Here is a 15,679-nt window from a genome sequence, read left to right as displayed (position 1 = left end):
GAAGAGAAAGGCATTTAAAAATTACAAATCTGTAGGGACAGAAGCTGCATTTAATGAATATAAACACTGTAATAAATGTTGTAAATCAGCAATCCGGAAGGCTAAGAAAATAAATGAAGAGTTAATTGCGGTGGAAGTGAAAACTAACCCTAAAAAGTTTTTTAAATATATTAATAGTAAAAAGATGCAGGTTGAGAGTGTTGCTCCATTAAATAATGGTACCAGTATGGTTGTAACAGATATAGATAAGGCAAATGTGTTAAATCAGTTCTTTTCATCAGTGTATACAATAGAGGAGTCTGGGTTCACAGGCTCACTTAATAACTGCACGAATGGTTCAGCTCAATCTAGTCAGTGGCTGACTCAGGATATGATTCAAAAAGCTTTAATACAAATTAATGTAAACAAGGCTCCAGGGCCTGATGGCATACACCCCCGGGTTCTAAGAGAGCTTACTTCAGTTTTAGACCAGCCCTTATTTCTGATTTTCTCAGATTCACTGTCATCTGGTATGGTGCCTATGGATTGGAGAAAAGCTGATGTTATTCCAATATTTAAAAAGGGATTACGATCTCAGCCTGGCAATTATAGGCCAGTAAGATTGACATCTGTGGTGGGCAAATTATTTGAAGGCTTGTTAAGGGATCACATTCAAAATTTTGTCCTAATGAATGGCATTATGAGCAACAATCAGCATGGCTTTATGAAGGATAGGTCATGTCAGATGAATTTGATTGCATTTTATGATGTGGTAAAGTAAGATTCTGGATAGTGGGGGGACAGTAGATGTGATCTATTTGGATTTTGCCAAAGCGTTTGATACTGTGCCCCACAAACGACTGCTTTCTAAACTAAGGTCTGTTGGGCTTAATGAAGTTGTTTGCACGTGGATAGGAAACTGGCTACAGGATCGGGTACAGAGGGTGGTTGTTAATGGGACATTCTCTACTTGGAGTAAGGTTCTTAGTGGGGTCCCCCAGGGCTCAGTATTGGGTCCACTTTTATTTAACTTGTTCATTAATGACTTAGGGGAGGGTGTTGTAAGTAATGTATCAGTGTTTGCAGATGACACAAAATTATCCAGCCCAATTAATTCCATCCAGGATGTGGCATCCTTGCAACATGATCTTGACAAACTGGCAATCTGGGCAGCTAAGTGGCAAATGAGATTCAATGTTGATAAATGTAAAGTCATGCACCTGGGATGTAAAAATATCCAAGCCACGTATACCCTTAAAGTGGACCCGTCACCCAAAAAAATTATTCAAAATCCTATTTTATCACATTAGTCAAGCAAAATGAACTTTAATTACACTATATAAATTATTAGAATCTTGTTTCCTTCAGTCTGGGAATTCATAATTATAACAAGCAGGCAGGAGCCATTTTGTGGACACTGTTATTAAGACAAGCCTTGTATCATCTCAGAATCTTGTTTGTGCACCAGAATAGGGGACCTGAAGTCCATCCCCATGCCCTGGCTACACAATTAAACGGTGAAGAGAACGGGGGAATGTGGGGAGAGCAGTGACATCTAGAAAGTGCTGAATGGAAAGTGAAAGCAGTTGTCTGCCCCGCCTCTATGCCTAGGCATAGAGGTGGGGCAGACAATATTTGATTGACAGCTGAGATTTTTAAATGAGTTTACAACAGTTATGAATGCTTTAATAAAAAATCGAAATTGGATTTCATGTTTAATTTGAAAAGGACTTTTATTATACAGATTTTTGTGTCTGGGTGACGGGTCCACTTTAATGGGACTGCACTAGGCAAATCCATTATGGAAAAGGACCTTGGAGTCCTTGTAGATGATAAACTTGGCTGTAGCAAGCAATGCCAGTCAGCAGCATCAAGGGCAAATAAGGTCTTGAGCTGTATTAAAAGGGGCATAGAGTCAAGGGAGGAGGGGGTCATTCTTCCACTGTATAGAGCACTTGTAAGGCCCCATCTAGAATATCCCGTACAGTTTTGGTCTCCATCACTCAAACAGGACATTATTGTATTAGAGAGGGTACAGAGAAGGGCAACTAAGCTGGTAAAAGGTATTGAAAATCTTAGCTATGAGGAAAGACTGGCCAAATTGGAGATGTTCACGCTGGAGAAGAGGCGCTTAAGGGGTGATATGATGACTATGTATAAATATATAAGGGGATCATATAATAATCTCTCTAATGCTTTATTTACCAGTAGGTCCTTCCAGCTGACACGAGGTCACCCATTCTGATTAGAAGAAAAGAGGTTCCGCCTAAATATTCGGAAGGGGTTTTTTACAGTGAGAGCTGTGAAGATGTGGAATTCTCTCCCTGAATCAGTTGTACAGGCTGATACATTAGATAGCTTTAAGAAGGGGTTGGATGGCTTTTTAGCAAGTAAGGGAATACAGGGTTATGGGAAATAGCTCATAGTCCAAGTTGATCCAGGGACTAGTCCGATTGCCATTTTGGAGTCAGGAAGGAATTTTTCCCCCTCTAAGGCAAATTGGAGAGGCTTTAGATGGGTTTTTTGCCTTCCTCTGGATCAACTGGCAGATAGGTAGTTAATAAAAAAAAAAAAAAAAGTTGAACTCAATGGACATGTGTCTTTTTTCAACCTTACTTACTATGTTACTATGTTACTATGTTACTATGTATGGGGGGGCAGTATGATGGATAGCTGAAGGCACAGGTACAGGGGGGCAGTGTGATGGTTGGCTACTGGCACAGGTATGGGGGGCAGTATGATGAGGTATGGGGGGGCAGTATGATGGATAGCTGAAGGCACAGGTACAGGGGGGCAGTGTGATGGTTGGCTACTGGCACAGGTATGGGGGGCAGTATGATGGATGGCTGTTGGCACAGGTACTGGGGGGCAGTATGATGGATGGCTATTGGCACAGGTACTGGGGGGCAGTATGATGGATGGCTATTGGCACAGGTACTGGGGGGCAGTATGATGGATGGCTGCTGGCACAGGTACTGGGGGGCAGTATGATGGATGGCTATTGGCACAGGTACTGGGGGGCAGTATGATGGATGGCTATTGGCACAGGTACTGGGGGGCAGTATGATGGATGGCTGCTGGCACAGGTATGGGGGGCTGTAGGCACAGGTACTGGGGGCAGTATGATGGATGGCTGCTGGCACAGGGGGGCAGTATGATGGTTGGCTGCTGGCACAGGTATGGGGGGCAGTATGATGGATGTGGCAGAAGGATTGTATGAAAACTCTGCAGCTACATATTAAGCTACCTCAAAAATGGGAGGGCTGCCTTATCGCTGAGGAGGTTTAGCTTAGTGCACTATTCTCATAGGAGTTGTGTTAAAAGTAAAATGTTGTGGACATTCCAGTATTTGGTGTTAAGTGAACCCTTTATTTGCACTTTGTTTAACAGGATCAGATTATTCCTACTGTTTTGTTTTTCTGACGTTTACCTTATTTTTCTTAACATTACATATTCATATAAATGAAAAGTTTCATTCATTAATGTGTTTAACACTTTCTTACTTTCTTTATTTAAATATTTTCATGGTAAGGTGGGAAATGGTAATGCTTGATCGGGGGGGCGCTAATTGAAGCTCTTGCCTAGGGTGCCAAACTACCTTGGCCCGGCCCTGAAACTGGGGGTCACCATTTGGTCCATTGAGATCTCACTTGTGGGGTTAATGCGTGCCGCCACAGGACCTTCCTTGCTCCGTTTGAGCCTCTGCGGACTGTGATGGGAACTCCCAGTCTGGATTGCAGTGAGGGGGTGCTTGCTCAGTTTGCTCATTCGTTAATGTATATCTTCTTCATCTATTTTATGTAATACTTATGTAATAAAAACCTTTGCTTATATGTAGCCAGTGTATTTGAATTACTTCCGAGAGACTCATAGAACCACAATTAAAACAGCAGGGCAGGTGCTTTCCTGAAAACTATAAAAAAAACTTCCTGAACTATAGGTCTTCTTTTTGAATGCAAAAGTAGTGCTAGAAAGGACACAAAATTGAGCTTGGATTGACAATATTTTCCAAGATACCTGTGTCCATACATGCAGGGCCTTCCTATTGCAGACATTAACTATGGTGCTGCATTGCATTTACAGCACTATGTCTTGCACTTTGCAGTTGATTCAGAATGAAAAAGGTGGAGGCCGCACTCAAATTCCCTGCTTAAGTGCCCTGTAAATAAACACTAAAAGGTGCAGTTTTGGATCCCATAAAGCTGTAACACTTGCAGCAGTCAGTTTTGTAAATGACTCTTCAAAAGCTATTAGGGGGTATGTATTTAAAAATCGTATGTTATTTAAAATGGTGTTTTTGCAAATGTTTAGTGCTGCTCACAATGTAAAATAATTTGCTGGTGAATATTACATCACTAAGAAAAAGTAAATATTTTGTCGCAAAATACGGTTTGTGATTGCGAAATGTTATTACATACACTTCAAATGTTCACAAAAGCCATTTGATTGCAAACTTTGCACTGAAGTCATTGAGGTCTGCAATCAGCAGATTTTATTAGCTGTATAAAATATATCTTAATCTCTTCTTCCTTACTTACATCAATAATCATTATTTTAAAGCCTGGAAGATAAGTACAATACCTGACAACTTTGATGTTGTAGGCTGTATGTGTTGGTGCTCCTGCCCAACAAAATAGTTGGGCCATAAAAATGACATCTCTCCCTATGGGATTATCCTAAACATGATTAAACTTGATTGTGGACCCTTGCTGAAGTGCTGGCAGAGATGATGGAATGCATTGCTGCCTTTTGCTTAGATCACATTACACTCACTTTGGGATACAGATTCATTTAGATGCATTCCATTGATTAGCTGCATATCTGTGAGATCAACTTAAGAGGTTTCCTGGTATTGCTGTCTTCAGCAATTGCTGGGCATCACCTGGATCATTTGGCTGTCACACCACAAAATAATTTAAGTAGACCTAAGAAAAACTTGCTAAAGATGGTTTGACTAATGCAGTGGTCCCCAGGCAAAATAGTCAGCACAACTTTGTTAAATCTTCTTACTTTGTATGGGTGCAGGTTCTGCAATGGCCACTTCCCACAAGCAAATGCAGCAGAGATTCAATATGAACAGCACCACAATGTCTTGTTATATTAAAAATGCCTTTACTGCACACTTATAGGGCATTACTGCAACGTTTCAGGCCCTTTTTCAAGCTAAACTGATAAAAATTACACCACTATTTAAACTCTTAGTGCCATCTAGTGGACAATTAGTAACAAATTACAATCATGTGAAACACATTATTACATACAATAGAAACAGTAACATTTTACAAAAAGTATCCATCCAGTGAGTGATGCAAAACGTGCAGGTGAACATTTTGTACAGTAATGCAGAAAACCTGCAAAGAATACAAGATGAAAACAGTGTATAAGAACATTTTAAAAAAGCAACAGCTTTATCTAAAAATAGGTTTGAGGTCATACTCTTTATTTAGACCTACTGGAGTTAATGTCTTCAATCTCCTAAACCAGAAGGCCTCTCTGTATAAAAGAGTTTTAATTCTATTTCCCCCACGACATTTCTGAAGGACTACTTCAATAACTTGAAGCCTCAACTGATTGACATTATGTCCTGCTTCAATAAAATGACCTGCAACTGCTTGTTCCTTCTTACCAGTTTTAATCGCTGACTTGTGTTCACAGATATGTTCTAGGACGGTTCTCGATGTCTTACACTGCATAAGTGAAAATACATGAGAACCGTCTGGAAATCCGTATGGTGGTCCCCTTTCTGGGGTGGTATAAAAATTCACCTTGTTGAATATTGGAACAGCAGTTGCAGTTAAAACAAGGAAAAGTACCATTTTTACCTTTTTCTTTTAAGCCTACACTATTTGCCCCTATATCTGTCTTTACTAGAGTTGAACCAATAGTTTTACATTTTTTATAGGCAATCATGGGGGGTCTTTCAAATGCTTTAATATGAGGTAAGTTGTCTTTTACCAGAGCCCAATGTCCTTTCAATATTTTTTCAATTTGCAGGTTTATTGTGCAATAAAAGTATATGTAACATCGATATGTTGCCATTAAGAAGCTTACAAATAACCCACATATCAGCATTGTAAGTTATACAGATTGAGGTAACTTAAGAAAAGATAAGAATGATAAAACAAAAAAATTCACGGTAGTACATGGCAAATATTCAACTGTGCATAAAATCACAATAGGGCAGGGTTTTTATCAGATCTAGGTAAGCCCTAGGAATAGAGTTATTCAATCACGATGTTTCAATCATCTGTAATGGGGTGCCACGGATCCTGCTGCCAAGCGCTCCATAACTTCCCTCGAGTCCAGTTGTTGTATTAAACAGGATATGGTAGGGGTCACATTAAGCTTCCAAGTCTTCGCAATCAGAGTGACCGCAGTATTGAACACTTGAAATAGCAATTTTGGGTTATCATAAGAACAGTTATCAGGATAAATCTGCAGTAATCCTATTTGGGGCTGGAAAGGAAGGTCACAGTCTAGTCTATCCTTAATCAATGCAAACACTTCAGCCCAGAACGGTTGAACTGTGGGACACAGCCACCACATGTGCAATAGGGAGCCAATCCCACCACAATTTCTCCAGCAAAACGGGGAATGGTGGGGTGCTATTTTAGCTATACGTTGTGGAGTGAGGTACCAACGGTGTGTTACCTTTGTATGCGTTTCCACATGATTAGTGCAGCAAGTGGCACCGTTCAAAGCTGTAAGGCATTTCTGCCATTGGTGGGACGTGAATTGGGTTTGCAGATCGTCCTCCCATTTTAGCATATAAGGGTATTTAAAGTCCTCTGGCAATTGAAGTTGTTGTTGGTAGCAGTCGGAGATAATTGCTTTACGATTCCATGCTACGGGGCTAGTAAACCTGAGAAGGTTTTATAATAGGTGCTAGTAAACCCATCGGGCCCCGGAGCTTTGTTAGTCTTTAAGGATTTGATAACTGTCACAATTTCCTCCAGTGAAATCTTTTCGTTCAGTGATTCCAATTGAGTTGGGGTGGGATGCGGAATAGCGAGTTTACTGAAAAATTCCTTTATATTGGCCTTAGTTGGTTTTGGGATGGATTCCTCATCTTTTAAATTGTAAAGTTTAGAATAGTAGTTTGCAAACTCATTAGCGATCAACTTGGGATCTGTCAATTTCCCTCGTCTGCTAGTAATATGATTAATTCTATTATGGGCCTGGTGTTGTTTAAGTTGGGCTACTAATAATTTATCTGCCTTATTACCTTTAGTATAATACAATTTTTTAAGGAGTTTGAGGCGGTATGCTGTTTTGGCAGCCAAAATCTCATTAAGTTTGTTTTGTGTGTCTGCTATTTCTTGCAAATAAAGAGGGTCATTCTGTTGATTGATTTGTCTCTCTAGATTATACAGTTTCGTTTCAAGTTGAAATTGAGATTCTCCCTTTAAGTTCCGAATTTTGCGTGCTAAAGAAATAAGTTCCCCCCAAAGAACCACCTTATGAGCCAGCCATACTACTTGCGGGCCTACTTCGCCATTGGTATTAAAAGAGAAGTACTGTTGGATGGCCTGTTCAATCAAAATTTTATTGTATTCTCGTAGGAGCAAACTATCGTTTAATCTCCATGGCAACTTGTCACATGAAGAATTGCTATCTGGGAGTTCAAGTCCTACAGGAGCATGGTCAGACCACGTCCTCAACCCTATCCATGCTTTCGTAACTTGAGCAGTGGTCTGAGGGTCTGAAAAATATGTATCTATTCTGGTATGGGTGTGAAAGCGAGGGGAAAAATAGGTATACTCCCTAGCCGCCCTGGTTTTTCGCTCGCCATACATCGATCATCCCATGAAAATGCATTAGGTCCCTTAATCGGCTAATATGTTGTCTTTGTGGACTAGCCACTGAACCCCACATACCCTTAAGAATATCAACATCCGGGTCCGAAATCATATTGAAATCTTCAACCAATATTGTTTTACCAGTTTTATATTGTAGTAGCTTAGGGAGAACTTTCCCAAAAAACCGATTCTGATGTTCATTAGGGGCATAAACATTAATGAGAGAGTATATCACATTTCCAAGCGAGCACACCAACATTAAATACCTGCCAGCAGGGTCAACATGCACACCTTTAAACTGAAATGGAAGTCTAGAAGAGATAAGGATCGATACTCCTTTGGATTTATTTATACTATAGGAATGGTAGTGGTGTGGAGATTTTCTATTAAAAAATTTGGGGGGGGCCAATTTGCAAAAGTGAGTTTCTTGGCAGAACAATATATCTGCTTTTGCTTTATATGCGTCATTAAGTACCTGATTGCACTTATTCGGGGAGTTGAGACCTCTACAATTTATCGAGTAAAACCGTACCATTGTAATAAAGAGTGTGCATGCTTTTCCCTAGCCATAGAAACAAAGACATGTGCAGCCTTAAATAAACAGTGCCATGTACTACCGTGTAAAATAAACATTATAACAAAATTATCAACATGAAAATCAACCCTGTATTGCATAGTAAAACAAGGTAAGAATTGTGGTTATCAGCTGGGAACCACCAATCGGCTCAACTGTAAATCTCGTGGAGCCTCGGGGGAGGAAAAAGATTGACCGTGGACTGTCAGTCAAGGAGAACCAAATAGCAAATATACTTAGCCATCATATGAGGGAAGTAGAATATGTAGAAATAGAGAAGAGGTATCAAACTTTCTGCCACTCTTTTTGTATTTTCCTGGGCGAATGCGAGGGAGATTGCCTTTGCGGCAACTCTTCGTTGTCTGGAAGTGAGGGTATATCCCATCTTGCCAGAGCTTTTTTAGCTTCCATCACTGTGGAAAGTGTCGTAGGTGTCCCATTTCGTAGGACAATCAGCTTGACTGGAAATCCCCATCGATACGGGATATTGTTGTTTCGCAGGAGTTTAGTGATGTCAGCGAAAACTTTCCTTTTGAGTAAGGTAGCCGGAGCCAAGTCCATATAAACCTCAATTTGCTGAAATTGTTGCGGCCATTTTTCTTTTTTCCGAGCCAGAGATAAGAGTTTATCTTTAGTTTGATAAAAAAACAAATCTGGCGAGGACATCTCTGGGGACATTATCTGGGGCCATCCTGGGCTTCGGGATCCGATGTATACGGTCAATTGCCAATTCAAGTGCATGTAAATCTGGCAGTATTATTTTGAGCAATCCAGTGAGATCGTTTTCCAGATCTTTAGGCAAAATAGATTCAGGGATTCCTTGAAAACATAGGTTGTTCCTACGAGATCTGTCTTCTAAGTCTATGACTTTACTCGATAAACGATCAAGTTCAGTTTGATGTTTATTTTGGCAGTCAGTTAGGTCATTGTGGGCCTCAGCCAACTCACCCAGCTTTTCTTTCAGGTGCGCCGTGCGGTCTCCCAGATCAGCAATGTCTTTTTTAAGATCATCAGAAAGCTGTTTAAGTCCTCACGTATTGCCTGCTTCACATCAAGAAGCTTCTCTCTGATTTCGGCTGCCGTAGCAGGTGCCTGAGTCGCAGAACTGGCTTCCATCATGAGAGGAGCAGCGCTATGTAAACTGTGCAACGGCTCCAAGATGGCCACCGTAGTAGTATCGGCTGGCGGCGATGAAGTCTTGACCGGGTTAAAGAAGGCTGTGACCCTTTTCTGTTGCTTCGACTGCGTCCTTTTGCTTCTCCTCATTTACGCGAATCAAGGCTGAAGATTTTATGCAGCTAGAGGAGCGAGAACGCATCTACTTCCCTCAAAGCATACTCCTCTCAGACGGAGCGCTGCGTTCACTCGTAAATCTTGGATAGCTGGCAAGCTCCGCCCCCTCCTTTCAATATTTTTGAGATATGTTTGCTTAAAACATTATTTTGGGAGACAAAAGTGACATGATCACCATTTTTTTCTCTTTTTTCTCCAATAACATTGTTCTCTCTTTTATTCTAAGCTCATTACTCTGCCTATGCAAAAGACCTTCTGGATATCCCCTTGCCTGAAATTTGTCACACATTTCTTTTAGTCTAACTTCCGCTACCTCATCAAAGGACACTATTCGTTTCACTCTCATTAGTTGGGACTTAGGCAGTGTCCTTTTTATTTGGGGTGGGTGAAATGAATGATAGTGTAAAAGTGTGTTACGATCGGTTGGCTTTACATATAAATCGGTTAACAATCTGTCGCCCTGTTTATATACCCTGGTATCCAGAAATGCAATATCGGACAAACTATAGTTCAAAGTAAAGCGGATATATGGGAGTGCACTATTAATTTCACAAACAAATGCCTCTAGGGTTTCCTGTGGCCCCTCCATAACGCAAATACATCATTGATATAGCGAATCCACTTTTTACAGTGTCTTAAAAATAGATGATTAGTATAGACAATATTTTTTTCAAACTGATTCATAAAGATAAAGATGCGCAGGACGGGGCCACATTAGACCCCATTGCCGTGCCTCTGATTTGCATAAAATATTCGTCTTGAAACTGAAAATAGCTATTGTACAGTAACAATGTGAGACATTGTACAATAAACTTTTTTTGTGTGCCATCCATGGAGCCATCTTCAAGTAACTCCGACATGACATCCTCCACACCCCCATCATGTGGGATGTAGGTGTAGAGGCTCTCAACGTCAAGAGTCACCAGTAGCCAATTTTCAACATTATTTGTTATTTCATTAAGTTTAGTCAAAAATCACTTGTATCTTGTATATACTTGGAGGCCGATTCACTAACTTCGAGTGAAGGATTCGAAGTAAAAAAACTTCGAATTTCGGAATGTTTTTTTGGCTACTTCGACCATCGAATGGGCTACTTCGACCTTCGACTACGAATCGAAGGATTCGTAGTAAAAATCGTTCGACTATTCGGCCATTCGATAGTCGAAGTACTGTCTCTTTAAAAAAAACTTCGACTTCCTAGTTCGCCATCTAAAAGCTACCGAAGTCAATGTTAGCCTATGGGGAAGGTCCCCATAGGCTTGGCTAACTTTTTTTGATCGAAGGATATTCCTTCGATTGTTGGATTAAAATCCTTCAATCGTTCGATCGAACTATCTGCGCTAAATCCTTCGACTTCGATATTCGAAGTCGAAGGATTTTAATTCCTAGTCGAATATCGAGGGTTAATTAACCCTCGATATTCGACCCTTAGTGAATCGGCCCCTTGGTGTATTTCCACATAGGGTCTGATTAATTTATCAACTATAATAGCAATAGGGGAAAAAACCAAATCTATATTTGAGACAATCGGTCTGCCTGGTGGATGTTGAAGATTTTTGTGGATTTTAGGTAAAATATAAAAAAGGGAGGTTAGGGGGCACGATTGTTGTAGAAAAACAGCCAGCTTATTGTCAATCACCTTTAAATTCAAGGCTTCATCAAGGAGAGCCTTTATTTGTTTTTGTATCCTAAAAATAGGATTACTATTTAATTTTTGATAGGTAGATGCAGTGGTCCCCAATCGGTGGTTTGTGAGCAACATGTTGCCCACCAACCCCTTGCATGTTGCTCCCAGTGGCCTCAAAGCAGATGCTTATTTTTTAATTCTAGACTTGTAGACAAGTTTTTATTTAATAAAAAACAGATCTACAGCCAAACAGAGCCTCCTGTAGGCTGGCAGTCTAAAGGACCTTAACAACTTTTACCTGGTGAATTTTTGTATTAGAGGTTTTCATGTTTTTTTTTTACACTTGTAAAGAGCTTTTAAGAAATACAGAAGAAAAATTTTTTTTAGACATTTGTGGAAAAAGAAGTTAGATTGTTCCTCTTAATATTGTCTTTTGATATTGTATTTTGTTCTTGTAAGTAAGAGGTTCCCACACCATGGGGCTGGGCATACTGGACACATGGGTAAACAGTTAAATATGGAATTAGGATGGTATAATTAGATTAATTAAGTGGATGCTTATCTTCTCTCCTAGATATGGCTGAATGCCCATTTTATGCCTTTATAGCAGAGAAACTAATAACATGTAAGTTATAAGTTCAGGTCATTATGATCAGATGCTGGACCTTAAGGGGGTTAAGGAAGGGGCTTGCAGTTCATAATTTTTGGGTTTGGCCATATACTGAATCATACTTATAAGATATGTCTGAACACTAATTTGCAAATTCAAGAAACCATGTCTATTGTAAACATAATTTGTTGTGTTCAGTTTTCCAGAGTTGTCACATGACTTCATGACTTTACTTATTTCATTCAAACACTTATAATTACAACAATACCTGCAAAAAATACTAAGAATTCTGAATTTGGTGAAACTCTTATTGGAACCCAAAAATAGTGAACACATGTGCTATAAAGAATAAATAGTATTCCCTTCACCCATATCACCCATAACACCAAGCATACAATGTCTCTTTTTAAAAAAAAATTATACCGTAAAATTAATGCTTACGCAACAGTTTACATTATAATGAGTGGGATATTAAAGAATCTTACAAAAATGGAATATATATTTAAAGGGTTGGTTCATTTAAATTAACTTTTAGTTTTGTTATAGAATTGCCCATTTTAAGCAACTTTTCAATTGGTCTTTATTATTTATTTTTTAGTTTTTTATATGAATTGCCATCTTCTTACGACTCTTTCAAACTTTGAAATGGGGGTCACTGACCCATCTAAAAACAAATGTATTGTTTTTGCTACATTTTACTACTCATCTTTCTATTTGGGCCCTCTCCTATTACTATTCCAGTCTCTTATTCAAATAGATGCATTGTGGTTAAGGTAATTTGGACCCTAGCAACCAGATTGCAGAAATTGCAAACTGAGAGCTGCTAAATGAAAAGCTAAATAACTCAAAAAGCACAAATAATTAAAAAAAATGAGAATATCACTCACTACCTCATACTGGAGGTATCTCAAAGGTGAACAACCCCTTTAGTTAATATTGCCCATTTACATCTCTAGCCTTAAACCACCATTTTGTGATGGTCTGTGTGCTACCTCATAGATCAGAAATACTGCAGCTCTAGCTGTAACAGGAAGACGTGTGAAAGCAAAAGACAGAACTTTGTCCATGTTTGACTTAACATGAATGGTTTGTTTGGTTTGCTTGTGAGCACCATGAATTGTAGGATCCCAGGGGGCAGCCTTTATTTATAAAAATTAAAATTTTATATTTATGATTACTCAATGGCACATACTGCTAAAAAAGTATATTATTATGAAAATAGTTTATTTACATAATGCAGGGTTTTACAATTACATATGATCTTTTTACATAATATAGTTTATTAGAGACCTACATTGTTCAGGGATATATTTTTAATTTAAGCCTAGTGTATATCTAAATGCAGGATGCAATTGTATCTTTCTTTTTCCTTTGAAATCAGTGAAATGTATACAAAACAACAGAGCTGACATTTTTTGGAAGGAAAAAAAGATTTTTTTGTCTCAGTGGTGCCCCCTGACTACAATCAAAACACAGGCTTAGCAGTGGGTATATACAGTATATACAGTATACATGCAGAGAAAGGGACTGCACATACATAGCTTACATAACAAGCATTATGTAAAATGTATAAACACAGACACTGTCTGTCTTTCTTTGCCTCTTTTTTTCCTAACAAACAGTCAACTGTTTAATATATTTCATGATCATCAGGCTTAAATAGGGAAAAAGAGATGTTTATTTATAGCCTGGCAGGAACTGAAGCTTTTAACAGGGCTTTAAGTTGAAGAGTGACTCAAAAAGTTATGCTTAGCATACAGTATCTCATCATTACATATCCGATCTTCACTTCCACAACATCTAGTTCAATAAGTGTTCCCTGTTTTCCTTCTCCCTGACTCTCTGGAGAGGAAGGCCTCTTTCCTACAGCTTAGAGATATGACCAAACATATCAAGCAGGGTCACATCCACCTAGAAACCAAAACACATCAAACTGTTGGTGAAAACAAAATTTCCTAGTATGATGTTGCAATGAGTGAACTCGCTTGGAAAGATGAAATATGGAGGGATCGCAGACAGAGCCCCTTTTATAAAAGACTGTGTAATGCAGTGCACACTGTTTGGTTGGCTTGTGCCAGGATGAGAGAGGGTTGGCTCTCATTTCTAGACTGAAGGATCATACAAATACTTCATTATTCAGAATATATTGTAAGAAATATGTCTCTGGTTTCAAGTTCAGACTGGGACTGAAATGCAATAATTATACAAGGAAGTTAGGTCCAAAAACCATGGTGTGTTAACTTCTAGCACACAAAGAATATTTGTTAATAGGATACATATTGTGGTTGGCATGCCTGCTTGTGGCTAACCTATTTATGGTGCATATAAATCATGTGATTTTAAAATGGTCATTACGAAAAGCCATTCCATGTGTAAATTGTAACATGTTCAATATTCTTAGTTGAACTTATAGTTCACATGTCTAGTGTAGCAGCAAATATGGGACAGGTATGAAATTCCTTATCTGGAAACCTGCAAGGCCATCTCCCATAGAGTTTCTTTGAAGCAAATATTTAAAATGTTTAAATATGTGATTTTTCTCTGTAATAATAAAACATAAAATCTTCTGTAATGGCCAAGGAGTGGACATCCCAGTTATAAACACTCTCTAGAATAGATGATAGAAAAAAGATAAGAAAAATAACATCCTGTTCATTAGGAATTGCATTATAATTACTGAAATATTATTATTATTTATGTTATTGCTACTAACACGTATTACATCAGATATAAGGTCTTATCCATCAAGAAGAGAATTGAGGACAACAGCGGAGGAGAAAATGCACAGGTTATATAGCAGATAACAGATAAAACACCATTATATGCTACAGGGTCTACCTGCAATCTGCTATGTAACCTGTGCCTTTTATCCTTTTTTCCAGCCTGAATGGCAGCCCCCAAGGCTACAAATAAGTTTATATATACTGTATAAACCACAGTAGTCTTCCTGAAGCAAGCACACAGCTTTTACCAGTGCAGAGCAACAGGAGATTTTCTTACCTGATAAATCCCTTTTGCGTAGGCCCGTACTGTCAGTGCAGGACGTCTGGGGTTAATGTTCTCTCCTCTGGAGGCAGGACAAACAGTAACTCTTTCTTGAGCTCCTCCTCTTCCCGTTCTCCACTTCCTCCCATCAGTTTGTTATAAAGTCTGCGAGTGGAGAACTGATCTTTCTATGGTACGAAAAACCGCGGCATCCGCAAAAAAAACAGGGTGGGATGCTGCACTGACAGTACGGGCCTACGCAAAAGGGATTTATCAGGTAAGAAAATCTCCTTTATGCGGTTGGCCCTACCTGTCAGTGCAGGACGTCTGGGGAAGTCCCAAAGCCGTCCAAAAATAGGGAAGGAACTATATACATATAAAAGTCGTTTAAACTTTTTTTGCTGCTGCTTGGAGAACCACTCGGCCGAATTGAGAATCGGCTTTGTGTTGCAAATTCAGTCTATAAAACCTGGAAAAAGTATGCAGCGAAGACCAGGTCGCAGCCTTGCAAATTGTCTCTGGTGAAACATTGTTAAAAAAGGCCCAGGAAGTACCAATCTTTCTGGTGGAATGAGCTGTAGCATGAAGTGGAGCTTGCTGGTTTGCCAATGAGTAAGCCATACAAATAGTGGAGACAATCCATCTAGCAATAGTGCGTTTGGACGCTCTGTGACCAGCATTTTGCCCATGAAGTAGAATGAAGAGAGACTCAGATTTCCTAAGTGCTTTAGTCTTGGTGACATATACTTGAAGTGCTCTGACTGGATCAATGGTCAGTAGATTGGAATCTCCAGCAGTAGAAATCTCTTGGG

The sequence above is a fragment of the Xenopus laevis genome, chromosome 4S, assembly GCF_017654675.1.
Source record: "Xenopus laevis strain J_2021 chromosome 4S, Xenopus_laevis_v10.1, whole genome shotgun sequence".
Lineage (NCBI taxonomy): Eukaryota > Metazoa > Chordata > Amphibia > Anura > Pipidae > Xenopus > Xenopus laevis.
The sequence above is the reverse complement of the archived record's forward strand: the minus strand, read 5'-3'. Positions refer to the sequence as shown.